Source organism: Fukomys damarensis, unplaced genomic scaffold, assembly GCF_012274545.1.
Source record: "Fukomys damarensis isolate Sample0158 unplaced genomic scaffold, DMR_v1.0_HiC HiC_scaffold_23, whole genome shotgun sequence".
Lineage (NCBI taxonomy): Eukaryota > Metazoa > Chordata > Mammalia > Rodentia > Bathyergidae > Fukomys > Fukomys damarensis.
This window is the reverse complement of record NW_022900935.1, coordinates 61,201,508-61,216,503: the sequence shown is the minus strand read 5'-3', so window position 1 is coordinate 61,216,503 and position 14,996 is coordinate 61,201,508. Positions and strand designations below refer to the sequence as shown.

The 14,996-nt window shown below is 55.3% G+C and overlaps 1 long non-coding RNA gene across 3 annotated transcripts in view; it reads left to right on the top strand.

The window, feature by feature from the left end:
- The window catches only part of LOC104858339, a 15,024-nt gene extending 856 nt beyond the window's left edge, over positions 1 to 14,168 (top strand). For 2 of the 3 annotated variants that reach the window (XR_004518627.1, XR_004518625.1), the window contains exons 2-4: positions 8,034 to 8,161; positions 8,250 to 8,427; positions 13,451 to 14,168. This is a non-coding gene — a long non-coding RNA (uncharacterized LOC104858339). Of the gene's footprint in view, positions 1 to 3,325; positions 3,885 to 8,033; positions 8,162 to 8,249; positions 8,428 to 13,450 lie in introns of those variants that run through there. The other variant, XR_004518626.1, reaches the window with a different exon arrangement.
- Positions 14,169 to 14,996: the final 828 nt, after the last annotated feature.

The following is a 14,996-nucleotide window of genomic DNA, read 5'->3' as shown; positions in this document are numbered from 1 at the left end:
AGGAGCAGGAGCAGGAGCAGGAGAAGGTGGGAGGGTGAAGGAGAGCCTGGGTGCCGGGGGAGGGGGGGTTCTGTGAGTGGCTCTTTCTCCTCCACTGTGTTCCCTTCGTGCTACCTGCCCCAGGCTAAGAATGCGCCTCAGACTGTAACTGGGGTAAGCGAGCCCCTTTCTACTTTGATGGAATCCTATCCTTGCTGGGCACGGACTGTCCTATGGCCTGTGTGATGCCCTGGCCCTGTCCAAGTCCATGGAGAGACACAGGGGAGCCCTGACCTCAGGGCCAACCACAGACCCACAGATCTGACAGAGCCGCCTAGCCAGGGCCTCGGTCCTGTACGGAACCGAGGCTGCCAACACCCTCCCATGGGTGACAGTCACATCACTGAGAAAAGAGAGAGCCCAGTACACAATGGCCCACAGATGGGCGCTGGGGCCGGGAGGCGTCAGGACAAAGGCAGATTGAGGGAGAGAGGCTTTGCAGACTCAGGAAGAGAAGCCTGGTATGTGGGGAGTCTGTCTCCTGTGCCCTCTGGATCTTTGCCCCCAGGCCCACCTCTGGGGTGCCACGTGTTCTGTCCTTGCTCTGTCCCTGAGCGCTGGCATGGGCATCTGGCTGAAATGCACATCCTGGGCAGCTGTTCTGAGAGGAGCGGCTGGAGCTGAATTGGTCTCTCTCAGGCTTTTCAAGGGAGAGAAGCAGATCCCTTTGGAAGGGGACAGGGTTGCCAGAGAGCAATGCTTTGGGCCAGAGGAGGGCAATCAGGGTAGCATCCTCCTGGGGGACAGAGCCCTTGTGAATAAGGAGATCATTCTTGAGCAGGGTCTGGACAGAGCTCTGGAGAGCCCCATCCTCAGCGCCAGTGGCTGTAGTTTAGGGAAGCAGTGAAGCCACTGCCCACCTTCCTGGGCGCTAGACAGCTGCTTCACTGCACCCCAAGGCCGTGGTCTCAAGGAGCTGTCCCCAGTTTCGTGCCCTTCCCCATGGGCAGCAGTGAGAGGCATTTCCTGGCTGGGTTTAGGATGTGCTTTGCAGCAGGACATCCTTGCCCCTAGGCAGGTCCCCTGACGACCACAGCCTGCTCTTCTTGAGGGGGTGGTGACAGTGGTGCCTCACACCTCCCAGCCCAAGCTGCCTAGTTCTTGCATTTGCAAAGCCAAGGCCATGGGAGGAGGGGGGAGGGGTAGCTTCCAGCACCTTGGCAGCTGTTGCCAGGCAAGAATCTGCTCCCACCTCTGCCATTGGCCCTTCTGCCTCTTCCTGGCAGAGCAGAAGCGATGTCAGTATGCAAGGGGCTGGGCCATCCTATCGCCCAGGCTGCCCAGTGGAGAAAGCCCTTTGGGGCCAGTGCCCAGCCACGGGGCAGCGAGAGCACCCAGTCACCACGCCACGGTCCTCATGTGGCAGCTCTGCCTCACCGTCACTTCTTCCTTTGCTTGCTCTCCTCAGCCAGACCAAATCCTCCCCCGTCCCCTGCGTGTACGGGCAGGTGGGCACCTTGCTCCTGGCTCTTCTGCTGTCCTGTCTTCCGGGTTGTGGTATGCAGTGGCTACAGACAGCCAGGGTCTGTCTCAGGCTGCAGCGAACCAGGTGCCCTTCAGAAACGCCAGTTCCTGGAGGGCAGTGTCACAGCTGGGCCTAGACGTCCCCCCAAAGCCGCAGGCTGTCATAGGTGGGGCTTTTCAGAGGTGGCTGGATCTAGAGTGAGTGACACCGGGACTGATTCACGGTGCAATGCTAGGGTCGAGGGCACTGGGATTAAGGCTGTGAGCACTGCCCGCCCTAAGTAGCCCGGATGAGATAAAAGGGGCAGAAAGTTGCTGTTAAGGTCCCTTGTTGCTTCCGTTATCGGACATGCACTGCTGCCCCTCTGCCATGTGCCACCCTGCCTTGGAGTCAGTAGCTATGGACTGAAACCTCTACGGACCGTGAGCCACGTAAACCTTTCCTCCTCTAACTTTGGGTGTTGGGTATTTTGTCTCGGCGATGAGAGGAAAGCACCTAGGACGGGCAGGAGGTGCCTGGCTTGTTTACGGCTGCGCCCCAGTACCCAGCACAGCACCGGGCACATGGCCGGGTCCACAGGATAAGTGACCCGAGAGATGGCCACACCTCGAGCCTCCTCGTGGCCAGGACTGTCCACGTCTGCCCCTGCTGTGGGGCCTCGGGAGAGGAAGAGGCAGGCACAGAAGTGAACAGGGACACAGCAGAGAGGCTGGGCAGGTGGGGTGGGGTCAGGGGAGTGAGAGCAGAATTCCAGAAAGATGAGATCAGTGGTGACCCATGCATCCCTCCTCCAAGGGCTGGGGCCCAAACTCCGGAGGGCCTGCGAAAGTAAGACAGCCTAGCAGGTGGTTGTTTTCATAAGGGGACACATCGACCACGGTGGGCCCTCAGACAGTGCTGCCGTGGGAAAGGCCAGGGCAGGGGCTGTCTGGGAGCTTAAATAAGAATGTTCTGAAATGTGCTGATATCAACGTTATGACCATGCGCCGCAAGCCTGCTGCCTGAGCCTTCGCTGAGCCTCGTATCACCTGTCCTCACCAAGAGCCCGTGAGCTCTTTGTCCCATTTCACAGATGTATACAAGGCTCAGAGAGGCACACATTTTCCAAACTCTCAGAATCGAGGAGGACTATAAAGGCAGGACTTGAATCCAGAGCCTCCGGTTCTGAGCCCAGAGGTGCCCTCTCTGGGCTTCATAGCCCCATGGACATCAAGCCTTTCCTCTTGTGGGGAGAAACCTCAGGCAGAAGCTGTGTCAAGTTTCCCAAGGAGACCACACCCTATGGTTCATCCTCCACCACGGCACTGGGGGATGCTGGGAAGATCCCTCTCAGGTGCAGAACCCCTCCATTCCAAAGAAAAGGAAGCTATCTACTACCTGGGGAACAGTCCCCAGGAATAATTGCTAAAAGGACTAATTTTGGAGATAACCACTGTTATAAACGTCTCATTACTTTAATTAAAGTCTCATCCATCAGCGGTGGAGCAAACACAGCAGCAGCCAGAGAGGGAGGGAGAGAGGGTGAGTGCAGGCCCCGAGTCCCCGCATTCAGATGCCGGCAGCTCTGCCAAACCGCCCACAGCACCCTGCCTCCTCCTGCACACCCCTCCCACCCCCTCTTCTGCCCCAGCTGCCCCAATGGGAGGTGTCCAACACACGAAGGGGGAATTGTTGCTCCAGGATGGGAGTGGGGCTGGGCGTGGAGGAGTAGCTGTATCTGGGGAGAAAGCAGTGGGGCCAGACATGGTGTTCAGGCTCTGTGTGCTGCAGCGGGAGCCATGACTGAGCTCGCACCACCAGCGAGGCCCTGTAGATTGGCGGTGTCCCCTCATCCTGGGGGGCTGCGTCCCAAGATCCCTAGCGGGCACCTGAAATCATGGTAGCCCTGAACCCTCCTCGTACGCTGTGGTTTTTCCTATAATACATGCCTGTGTCTCTCAGCCGGCAGGTGACTGGGACGGTTCTGAGGTGTAGAATCTCCCTCCCAAGCCCTGGTGCCAGCGGCAGCAATGACCAAAGCGAGGGTGGGGGCTGGGTGCACAGTTACGGGAGGAGCAGAAGGGCCAGGCCAGGGAAAGGGCAGGAGTATGTCAGGGAGGAGGGCTGAGGGACGGACAGCCAGTACCCCGGATGGGCTGGGAAAAGGCGGGACACCAGGCTGGGCAGGGGCTCAGGGCATCCTGGCAGGAGGTGACAAAGCAGTGAGAATGGCAGGTGGTCTCTGCAGAGGAGCTGGGATCAGGTGCCTCCCCACCCCACCCCAGCAGGGCAGGCAGCCTGAAGGTGCCCTTGCAGGAAGAGTGTGCCGAGCCAGGGACATCTTGAAACCGGGATGAAGGTCTCCAGGGCCGCGGTGGAGATGAGGACGGCTCAGGGAGAGGTGAGCCTTGGAGGTTGGAAAGGGGCCTGGTCTCACAGGACAAGAGGGTGGGGTCCAAGATCCCAGCAGGCTTAGACCCACGGTTGCTGACCCTGCATTGAGTTGGGCCAGTCCGGGGTGGACAGCGGCCTCTACTGGAGGGTCGGGGAATAGGGGCATAGGGCAAGTAGGCTGATCCTTCTGGAAGGAAATCCTGCCATCTTGGTGGAAAACAAGCCTAGGACAGAGATGGGGTGGGTGCATTGTCCTGCAGCCTAGGATGCAGATGAAATGGACCGTGCTCCCTTTCATGTCAGGGGAAGTCCACACCTCTCTAGCCCTGGTGACCTTGATTGGCTTTTGTCATTGCGTAGTTTTACCTTTTCTAGATTTTCCTATGCACAGAATCATACAGTATGGTGGGTAGCCATGGCACCTCGTGTCCTTCCTTTAAGATGAGGCCTTCAGCATCCTTTGTGCTGTTGGTGGCTCAGTCGTCCCTGTGTTGCTACGGCCAAGTGGTGATCCATTGTGGGTGGACCTCATTCTCCTGGGGATGCACAGTGGGGTTCGTGCCAGTCTTTGGCTGTTATGATTGAGTGCTGTGGGTATTTGAATATATTTTCTTTTCTCTCAAACAGTGGGATTGCTGGGTGGTACAGTAATTGTAGAAAGTAATTTCCTTACCAGAAACTACTGAACTGTTTTCCCGAGTGGCTGAGCTATTTTGCATTTCCACCAGCAGTGAGTGGAGGGCCATTTCTTCCCCTTGCAACTGCCTCCCAAGGAAGACATCATCTCTAAGCCAGACCAAGCTTTTAAAAAATGGTTTTCATTGTCCTAAAAAGTATTTTGATATGTAGAAAGGAAGACGCGCCATCTAAGTGGTGGACATGGCTCAGACAGACACCTGCAAAGTGCAGAGTGGTGGAGTCACCTGTGCCACTGTCCCCTGGCCCAGTCCTGCCTCGCTGGGGCAGCCCTGGCCAAAATGCTGCATTTATTATTCTGGTCCTGTTCAAAAAGAGTTTCCTATAATGCATGCACTGGCCAACGTGATGGTGGTGGTCACTTTGCTCGGTTATGAAGCTTTAAAAAATAGAAAGTAGGGGGTCCTGTTTCTTTCTAATGCAACATTCCACACCCAAGGAAGAGTTGGGTCATGGTGGAACAGGAGTCCACGTGCTGGTAAAGCTGCCTCAGGTCCCGTGGGCTGCTGTGTGGCGATTTATCCATGGCTCTGCTGGTGGATGAGGAAAACCTCCTCCCCCGAGTTCCGTGCTAGTGCTGTTCCCCCTCACCCCAGGTCAGACATTCAGAGAAGCCCCACTGGTGTCCAGGGCCCTGTAGACACGGGGATTTCCCTGTGCACTTACATCTGCCATGAAGTTTAATTCATACACGAGGCACAGTCAGAGATGAGCACTGACTGATGAGGACAGCAGAAGCATTTTAATGACATGTATTACACAAGTTAAAACTATGAGGTATTTCTGGACATTTTCCATTTAATATTTGTGGACCACTCTTGTGGTCCTGGGTAACTGTGGAAAGGAGGACTGAGGGTCAGGGGGACCGCGTTACACTCATGCTGTGCTTACCTCTAGACCTGAGGTGTCAGGTGTCCCCTTGGTGTGGACAGTGGGTTGGGGTGACTGGGTCGGAAGACTGGGAACACCCCGAAGGAGTCCTCCTGTTGTGCCTTCTCCAGCATCTCTCTCATCCCCTGTCCCCGTGGTGGGTCAGGTTCCAGGCTGGGCGCTTTGCTTGGATGTCATCCCGCCTCTCAAAATCATGCCACAAGGAAGGTGGTATTGTCATCCTTACTTTACAGGAGCCGAAGGCTCTAAGACACGAAGCCAATTGTCTAAGGTCCCACAGTTATTAAGAAGTAGAGTCAGGGCCAAACCCAAGACAAATTCCTTAATATCAAGGTCCCCCTCGTTTCCACGGTCACCAAATACCCAGCACCCTGGGGAGCATCTCTGGGGTAGCACAGGCTGCCTTGAGAAGCCAGCCTTGTACGTCATGACTTACAAGCAGTCGCTCTGTACTGAGAGTGCAGAGGTTCGTGCCCAGCTGAGGCAGGCTGGTTTCCCTCCAGCCCCGAGTGTCTGATGTGGAGGACCCGGCCTGGCTTGTTCACGGTCACTTTCTCCCCAGTGGCCTTGAACAAAGCCTTTTCCCCGCCACTCCAGCTGGCCCTGTGCATGGCCATCAGCTCAGCTGTGAAAGGGGTTGTGGGCCGGGGGAGGTGGTAAGCAGGGATTTATTTTTCTGGGGTTAAACATCCCTGTTTGAGGTAAAACAAACTCCTGGCTGGAGCTTATCACCTCCAGCTGGGCTGCAGAAAGGCCCATTTAACCAAATCATTTAGCAGTGGGTCATGCTAACAAGAAGAGAGCTGGGCTTCTTCTGCACTTGTGGAAGGCTGGGCTCTGGGGGCTGAATCTCACAGGCTGTATACACTGTGGAGGCCAGGGCTGTAGAGCCAGGTGGGCTGCTGGGAATCCTTTGTCCTCGGATCACCTGCTGCCATGGGGTCCAGAGCCCGCATCAGAAGGCACAATCCCTGAGCCTCTGTTTGGGGACTTCAGTGAGACAGGAGTGGCTGTTAGGGACCCGAGGAACCATGGGTAGGATAACTGGGCGCTGGCCCAGCCAGGAGGACACCCAGCCCTCCCACTGAGGTATGGGCACCTGGGGACCACGACACTGGCATCAGGAAGAGTCTGGCCTGCTGGGCCATTGCCTGATTTCATGACCTGGCAGGACTCTTGTCTCCTCCAGGGCCAACTTGAGTTTTCCTTGCTGTGGGCTCAGCCACACTGTGGGTTCAGCACTTGGCACAGCTCTTGTCCCCAGGGAGTCCTCAGTTTCAGAAAGAGGTGAAGAAGGCAGAAGGGGAGAAGGGAGGGGAGGGCAGAGGGGACTTGGGTGCAGTTGAGTGGCTGTCTTTCTCCTCTGCTCTGTTTCTTTCATGCCACCAGGCTAAGAGAGCTCCTCAAACTGTAACTTGGGTAGAGGGAGCCCCTTCCTACTTTCAAGGTGTCCAATCCTTGCTGGGGAGGGCCTGTTTGAGGGGAGGAGAGAAGAGGAGGGAGACAGACACAGAGAGAAAAGGACAGGAGGACAGAGGCAGAGAGACAGGGCCAGCCTCCTATGACGACACTGGCCACATCCTTGGGTGCTATAATTTGAAGAGACTGCAAAGTCGCTGCTCTAAACAGATCCCGTCACCTTCTCTGGAGCCTCCATGGCTTCCAGCAGGGCCACTGAGAGGCCTAGGTGGGCAGCGAGGGTACAGGGTGAGTCAGCTCACCACTCTGCCAGGGTTGGAGGGCCACCACAGGCAGGGGGGCTGTGCAGGAGGCAGGCTGGGCCTGGTGGTGCGGCCCTTCTCCATGGCTGCCTATTAACCTAGTGCGGCTGCCTTCCTTCCTTCCAAGCGCTCAGGCTGGGACACCTGTTCAGGGAGTGGTCAAGACCTTGCTCTGAGCTGGGGTGGATCAGTCACACTTGTGATTGTTATCGAAAATGCCCCTCAGGCTCAAGGTGTTGAAGGTTCCACTGGCAGCTGGTGGGCTTTGTGGAGGTGATTGGATCACGACAGCCCTAACTTCATCAAGTGGACGAGGTCACAAACTAATGATGTCATTGGGAGGCGACGGAAACCCAGGAGGTGAAGTCTGTTGAAGGGGGTGAATCACGAGGACCTGCCCTGGGAAACTATATATACTTTGTCCCTGGTTCCTTCCTCTCTGGCTCTTTCCTGTTTCTTATCCCTGGCTGCCATGAGATGAGCAGCTTTCCCTCAGCCAAACCTTTCCTCTACAATGTTTCTGCCTCGCCACAGGTCAACAAGCAGTGGAGCCACCCAACCAAAGACTGAACCCTCGGAAACCAGGAGCCAAACAAACCTTTCCTGCTCTAAGTTGCTCTTCTCAGGTGTTTTGTCACGGCCATGAAAAGTTAACACGGTCACCAACTTGGTGCTCCCCAGTGGCCCCTGGGATGCTTGCTCCCCATCCCACCAGATTTTGCTCTGGCCATTGGGTCTTTCTAGATCCTCCTCTTTCCCCAGCCTGCTGTGTGTCCTGTCCTGCAAGCCCAGTCCTTAATCCCAACTCCTCAAAGCCCTGAGAGTCCTCCCTGCCCTCTCTGCTGCAGGTGGCCTCCAGCCCCAAGAGGACTCCCCGGGCTTGTGCTCTCTGGCGGTGCAGCACTTCCAGAGAGGTCTCACTTCATTTCTACTGGCTCTCAGGCTGTGCTTCCCGCCGTGTGCCCCTTGCCCCTGGGTAAGTGAGTGCCAGGTGCCAGCCCTGAACCAAACACTGCAAAGGCACTGGCTCCTTTAATTCTCACAAATATCTCTCCATTTCACAGATGGAGAAACAGCTCCACCTTTCCTCTCGCCAGCCACCAGCTTCGGCTCCTGCTGCACGACTGAATCCCTATGCCGTGCTCACCTAGGATGGCTTCTGCGGTTGTTTGAAACCCTAGAGAGTTTTGTCTTTGCAGATGGCCTCGAGCCGGTCCTCTCACCCTCTCACCGGTGCTAAAGGTTTGTGCTGCTTGTTTCTTCTGCCTCTGGTGAAAACCCCTGCTTTTCCTCCAGAGCTTTCTGTCTCTCCCACCTGCAGCTCACCTGAAGAGAAAATAAAGCTCACAGCAGCGCACAGGCTCGTGTGGTGGGTGGTGCTGGGGCACCCTGCCCACTCCCCTTCCAACCTTGCTGTGAAGCCAGCCCTGCCAGAGACCTTTACACCATGGGAGCCGGCAAACACTACCAGTCTAGGCTTTCCCGGGTTGGTTACTATGTACCAGTGCATGCCAGGCCTCCTGGGTTAGGGAAGAGCATGGTGCCCACACCGAGGGACAACCTGGGCTGCTTGTTCCACTGTGTCCTCTGGCTGGGAATTGAACTCAGGGCCTCATGTTTTTTTTTATTTTTTATTTTGAGAAAAGTTCTCACTGAATTGCTAAGTTGCCCAGGCTGGGCCCAAACTTGCCATCTTCCTGCCTCAGCTTCCCAGAAGGCTGAGGTTATAGGCCCACAACCCCCACCTGGCACTAGAACTTACTTTTAAAAATAAACACTTGAAAACTGAACGCAACAAGGGTCCCACACAGAGCTCTATACTGTGGTTTCTTGCAGAGAAAAAGCTACATGGACCCTGGGCAGTGTGGCCAGTCATGAGTTCTGCTGGGCTGGTGGAACTTTCACCCGGCCCTCTCCCTGCCCAGCCCTCCTGGAAGCTGGGTCCTGGCTGCTCCGGGGCCCCTCAGCAGTCTTCAAGCCAGAGTCAGTTTCTCTGTAGTCAGACCCAGCTGTGCAAGGAGGCGTCCACCTCCTCACGGACATAGTTGCATTAAAGATTCAGGATGTAAATTTGAACAAGGATTAACCACTCCCAGAACAAACAGCCCTCATGGCTCCGCCCTCCTCACGGAGCCCTCTGTGTTATCCCAGAGCAAACAGGTACCGTTTGCCGCTTCCTCCCCTCTGGCTCCCTACAGCAGAGCCCAAGGCTGGTGGCTCTCAGCCCCAGGCAGGGCAGACCATGAAACTTAATGCTCGGGGCCAAGCTGACTGGGCCAAGGGTGCCAGATTCCTGGGACAGCGCAATTTTGGGGACATTCAAGGGAATGTTTCTGGAAGGGTTTGGTATCGGATAGGGAAACCAAGGAAAGATGATTCACCTGCACTAACACACTCGGAGCCAGCAGCATCCAGGATATTGAGGCCCAGATGAGATGAAAAGTTAGGACAGGCCAGTTCCTCTCTGAGCCTCTGACATGGGGGATCTTGGTCCTCAGAGCTTCAGGCTGAGAAGGTGTTCACAGCACTACCTTTGCAGGTCCTAGGCTGGCAGACCTCACATTGTGAGACTTCGGGGCCTCTGGGATCACAGAAGCCAGTCCGCAGGGACACCCCCATCTCTCCGTCTGTCCATCCCATTGGCTGTTTCTCTGGAGATGCAGACTAACACACAGCCCAAGGGATGAGAGAGCAAAAGGGGACTTGGTGAGCCCCTCCTCAGGTTTCCTTTTGTTCTTTAGAGAGAGGTGCAGTCCAAGCCCCAGGCAGCTCTCCATTCAGCATCAGGGGGGCAGAAGACTGGCCTGGAGGGGCCCCAGACCTCTCTTTAGAGAGCAGAGTCCAAGTCCAAGAGATTATGGAATTTGCATTTGACCCTGGGGTCCCCGGTGAAATTCAGAGAAAGACAAAAGAGAAGGCAGGTGATTGTGTTGTATGAAAGGCAAGGAAGGGTCCGTGCCCTGGACACGTGGGGACATTTTGGGTAAGACGGGATCCTCTTTGCCCAGAAACATCCCACATTCACCCACTGTTAGGGAACTGATCATGTTAAAGTACGCCGTGACGCCGCCTCACAGGCTGCATTCTCCTGGTACCTCTTGGCTCCTAAAATGACCTCATGCCCTTATCTCTGGTTTCCCTCCCCGCCAAGGCCACAGTGGTCCAGAGAAGTTGAAACCTGTGTCTGCAGGGCTGGGCCCATAAAAGCAATCTGGCCTGTGATAGGTTAAAAGTAACTCACTCCTCATAAATAAGCAATAGCCCACCCCAAAACTGATAAAAGGACCTTCCTTTCTTTGTTCTTCTCTCTCCTTCTGCTTCTTCTTCCTCCTCTCTGCCTTCCTGCCTCCTGCTCGCCTCCCTACAATAATGATCTCCTCCTGCCGGACCTCTCGTTGCGTGAGTGGCCTAATTGGGAAGGGGCACCCGAAAGGGCATGCAAACCCCCTTTCACCCACCTCCAAGGGCCGGGCAAGCACAGGGGCCGGCTGGTCTACTGGACACCTCCGTCCCAAGGGGCTGCAACTGTGTGGCTCTGGGGATGGCCGACCCTGGGCCCCACAGCCTTCAGAGTGCTGGTTTCTCAAGAGGAGCCAGGCATGCAGTTCTATGGGAAAGCTTCTGCTTTTTAAATGTGAGCATCCAAACCTTCAAGTTAAAAAGCTCACTGCAGCCCAACCCAAGCTGCTGCGGGCTGGCCTCTGCTCCCTCGCTGGGCTGTTTGCAGGCCCCACTCTTCCCCTAGGCAGCTGCTGGCCCGGGAGGGCTGACGCAGGCTTGTCCCTCCACTCTTAGAACCTTCCAGGGGCTGCCGCCATCCAGGGTAATTTGATTTTGCTTTTCTCGGGTCGCCTTTGATCCTCAGAGGTTGCCAGGCATCGTTACTAGTTTATTTGCAGCCTCTGATGATGGGAGAGTGTCTTTGAAAGCTGCAGCCGGCAGAGAGGAGCCCCCGGGGGCTGTTGTCAAGTCAGTTTGCATGTTCCTCAGGGCCAGTGTGGAAACCCCGCACAGAGACAGAAGCCTGGAGTAGGGAGAGGTCCCCAGGGGACCCCAGGGCTCCTTGGGCTGGAAGGAGGCTTCAAAAGCTAGGAATTAGCTTCCCCGGGTGGGTGCTGCCAGCCACCCTCCCCCATCCACCCATGCACATGTGCACAACACTTGTGTTTACCGGGTGTTGGTCCTGTGTCTCGGCTGTGCTGGGCACCACCCAGGGAGATTGCATTCTTGGGCCCATCCTTCTAATGCCCCAGATAATCTGCAGCAAGGGGGAAGGAAAGCGCTTCTAGGGGAGGGAATAAGAAGAGAGAGGCAGGGACCCTCTCCCAAAGCCCCCTGTAGACTCTGAGCAAAGAAGTAAGCGGAAGGTGGGGGCCACCCTTTCTGCTCCTCTGGGTGTGACCTAGGAGTGGCCTGGTGCGTTTTGTCTTTGGTGCAGAAAAGGTCCCTGGGGGGCAGCAATGGGAGGACTCTGTCATCAGCACCGGATGGACCTTGGGAAGATGGGCTCCCCCAGGGCAGGCTGTAGAAAAGTGATGCAATGGTTTTACTGAGTAGAGACACTTTTTATTTTGAGACAGGATGTAGCTAAGTTGCCCAGGCTGGGTCGGAACTTCTGATCCTCCTGCCACAGCCTGCCGGAGTGCTAGGGTTACAGGGGTGCACGGACCTGGCTTTAGAGACGCCCCTGAACAGGAGCAGGCATTCCACCCCTTTCAGCTCCATTCCCAGCCTTCCAGCCTTCAAACCACTTTGTGTTTCCTATGGAAGGGTAGCAAGCAGTCTCAAACCACAGGTCCCTGTCTGTCCTCAAGTCCGCGGACATTTTCCAACTGTACTCATTGTGCCTCACCGGGACATTGTTGTCTAGGCCAGGTCCAGAGAAGGTCTAGGTTTTAGGCTCCATGTGGCTCTTTGGAATGCACAGTGAACCTTTTCTGTTCCCAAAGTGGGGCTCTTTGCCCTCAACTGGTGCACACCCTCAGCACCTCCCATCAGGGCCCAAACCCCAGCAGGTTGGGGTTCCAGAGCCCCCCACCTTTGCTTGCAGCTCCTGTGTAGGTTGATCGTGCCCTGCTAGTGTTCATGATGCCTCTATTCAACTGAGTCCAGCAGTGTCACTGGGCTGCACGGATGCCTTGTGGCCACTGTGATTTTCCTTCTCCAAAAGTCTGTCTGCCATCAGCAAATCCATGGTCTGCCTGTTAGCTCTGGAGCCCTGTGCATGTGGGTGCCTATTGCAGGGGGCCCCACAGGACCAGTTTCCAACCCCAGGAGCTTGGGCTATTTCCAGGAGGGAGGGGACAGAGGAGGATGAAGGAAGCTGGAAATGGAGGAGGTGGAGAAGGGAGGCAGGGGTAATGGCCAGCTGATGCTCGCACATTGTCCTTGCCTGCTCTGTCCCCCCTTCCTTTTCTGCCCTTCTGTTATGGCTTGTGTCTAGCTGTACCCGCAAAGCCTCATGGAGTCATAGATGGGGCTTTTGGGAGATGGCTGGGTCTAGGGTGTCTACTGGGATCAAAGATGTGATGCTGGGGTTGATTCATGCTTTGATGCTAACATTAAGGCTGCCCCACCCTGGGTTCAAGTGCTACCTGCCCTAAGGTCCATAGCTTGGACAGGACATAAGGGACAGAAAGAGGGTTTTGCTTGTCATTGCTGCCTGTGGCTTACTGTTTACTGCTTTTGCTGCCTTTGGCCTGCCATGGACCATTTCTCCTCTGCGATGCTTCGCTGCCGTGGCTCCCTGCTTTGGAGCCAGCAGATACTGGACTACAGCCTCTACAATCTGTAAGCTAAATAACTCTCTCCTCCTTTAACTTTGGGAGGTGGGTATTTTGTCTCAGCAACAGGAAAACTAAGACACCTTCCCTCAAAATTGTGGGGATGTCTTTCTCTCATCTATGGTCACCAGAGTGGAGGCAGTGAGCCAGAGCGAAAGAGCTGCAGGGAGAGGGAGGCACTGGCTGTCACCCTAGTCCTCTGGGCTAGCTGGGCAGCGTGGAGCACACACGCAACCCAGCCTCTCCAGAGACTGAGGCAGGAGGATTGTAAATTCCAGTCCAGTCTGAGCAACTCAGTAACTTAGGGAGGTCTTGTGCCAAAATGGAAAATAAAACCAAACTTAAAAAGGGGCTGGGAATGCAGCTCAATGGGAAGGCCTTGGGTTCAATTCCTAGCACTGGATGAAAAGGCAGAATTGGCAGGTCAGTGGCACTTAGGACAGTCACAGTGTTGTGTGATGACTACTTCTCTCTGGTTCCAGATCATCTGTGTTCCGCCCCAAAGACACGGCCGTGTCAGAAGTATCGCTGCAGCACCACGTTACACCACACAGGAGCTGAGCTGCTTCCTCTGGGCGTCTCCACCCTGTCGGGGAGTCTGGCCCCTCTTGAAGGAACTTTGCACCTGTCCAAGAGCCCTCACTTTGAGGGCAGCTTGCAAAGCTGAGGTTTACCCCATCTGCCTCCCGCCCTGCCCAGGCCCTGGGAAAATAGAATCACATGAAGATATTCAGGTTCCAGGGTTAGCATTTGTCGCCACTTCGGAGGAAGGTCGGGCTGCTTGTGTGTGTCCCTGCCTCCTGGTCCCTGGCATAGCCCTGCAGACCATACCCAGAGCCCCGCTTTCCTTGCCCTGACCACAAGCCTCCCTCTGCAGAGATGTTTTGTCCCAACACTCAGGGATGCTGGACGCATAACAGCTTCTGGTTAAAAATGTATCTGTCTGCTATAAGCCTGTGAATGGGTCTACTCAGTGTGATCAAAGACTATGGTGGACATTTAAATAAATTAAATCTACTACAGTAAAAGACATTGCCATTCACCCCCTCCAGGTGCTCACCCTTGCTCTGAACACGCTCATCCTGTGATCCTTGCCATCTTCTGGAGTAGCTCTGGATGTCCTCCCTTGGGGGTATCTTTACTTGTGCAGTTGTGGCTGCTGCGGTGTCCAGAATCCGTTCAAAACCCTTGCCTTCCGTGGTCATTTTGATTTCAGGAAGGTGCCAGAGATCGCGGGGTTGCCAGATCCAGTGAGTAAAGAGGACACAGGAGTGCTTCCATGAGCCTGCCTTTCTGGGGGGCGGCAGCCAGCAGCAGCGGCTTCATTGTGTTTTCGGTCACACCTTGCAGAGATGCGAGCCGAAGAACACTTCCTGGACCGCTTTGAACAGTGGTGAGGATGGTGGGGTAAGTGTTCAAAGCATGGGACAGGATTTCGGCAGTGTGTCTTTTGCTGTAATACATTTTTAAATTCAAGCATCTGTCGTATATTTTGATCACCCCTTATGAATCTGCAGCCTACATAATACCAGCTTGCAGCCAGCTTCCCGAGTACCCCCAGGGGCTGGGCAGCTTTATCTCAGGGCCTCAGAGAGAGGGGCCTGCTTGCCCGTTTGGAGGAGCTGGAGGAGCCTAATTTTATTTATTTAATTTTTTTATTTTTGGTACCAGGGACCGAACTCAGGACCTTGCGCTTGTGAGGCAGGCGGCAGCACCACTGAGCTAAATCCCTGGCCCTAATTTTATTTATTTATTTTTACATTTTATTTATTTTTAATCAACCATTTCCACATACTCCCTCTAGTCAAAGGCAGTGTCAGAGTGCAACACATTATTTATAAGTAGCTTCTCTTTACCGGCGGGGGGCGGTCTGGGAGACCAGGAGCTTGTGTGTGGAGCCCCCCAGAGCAGCACTGCAGCCCTGGGCTCCTCAGCGAGCTCTGCACAGACAATGAGAGGAGGAGGCGGGGCTGCCGCCGCCTGCCTTCGCCTAGACGCTGTAAAAGTGTCTCCCTCCAGCCTGCAGGG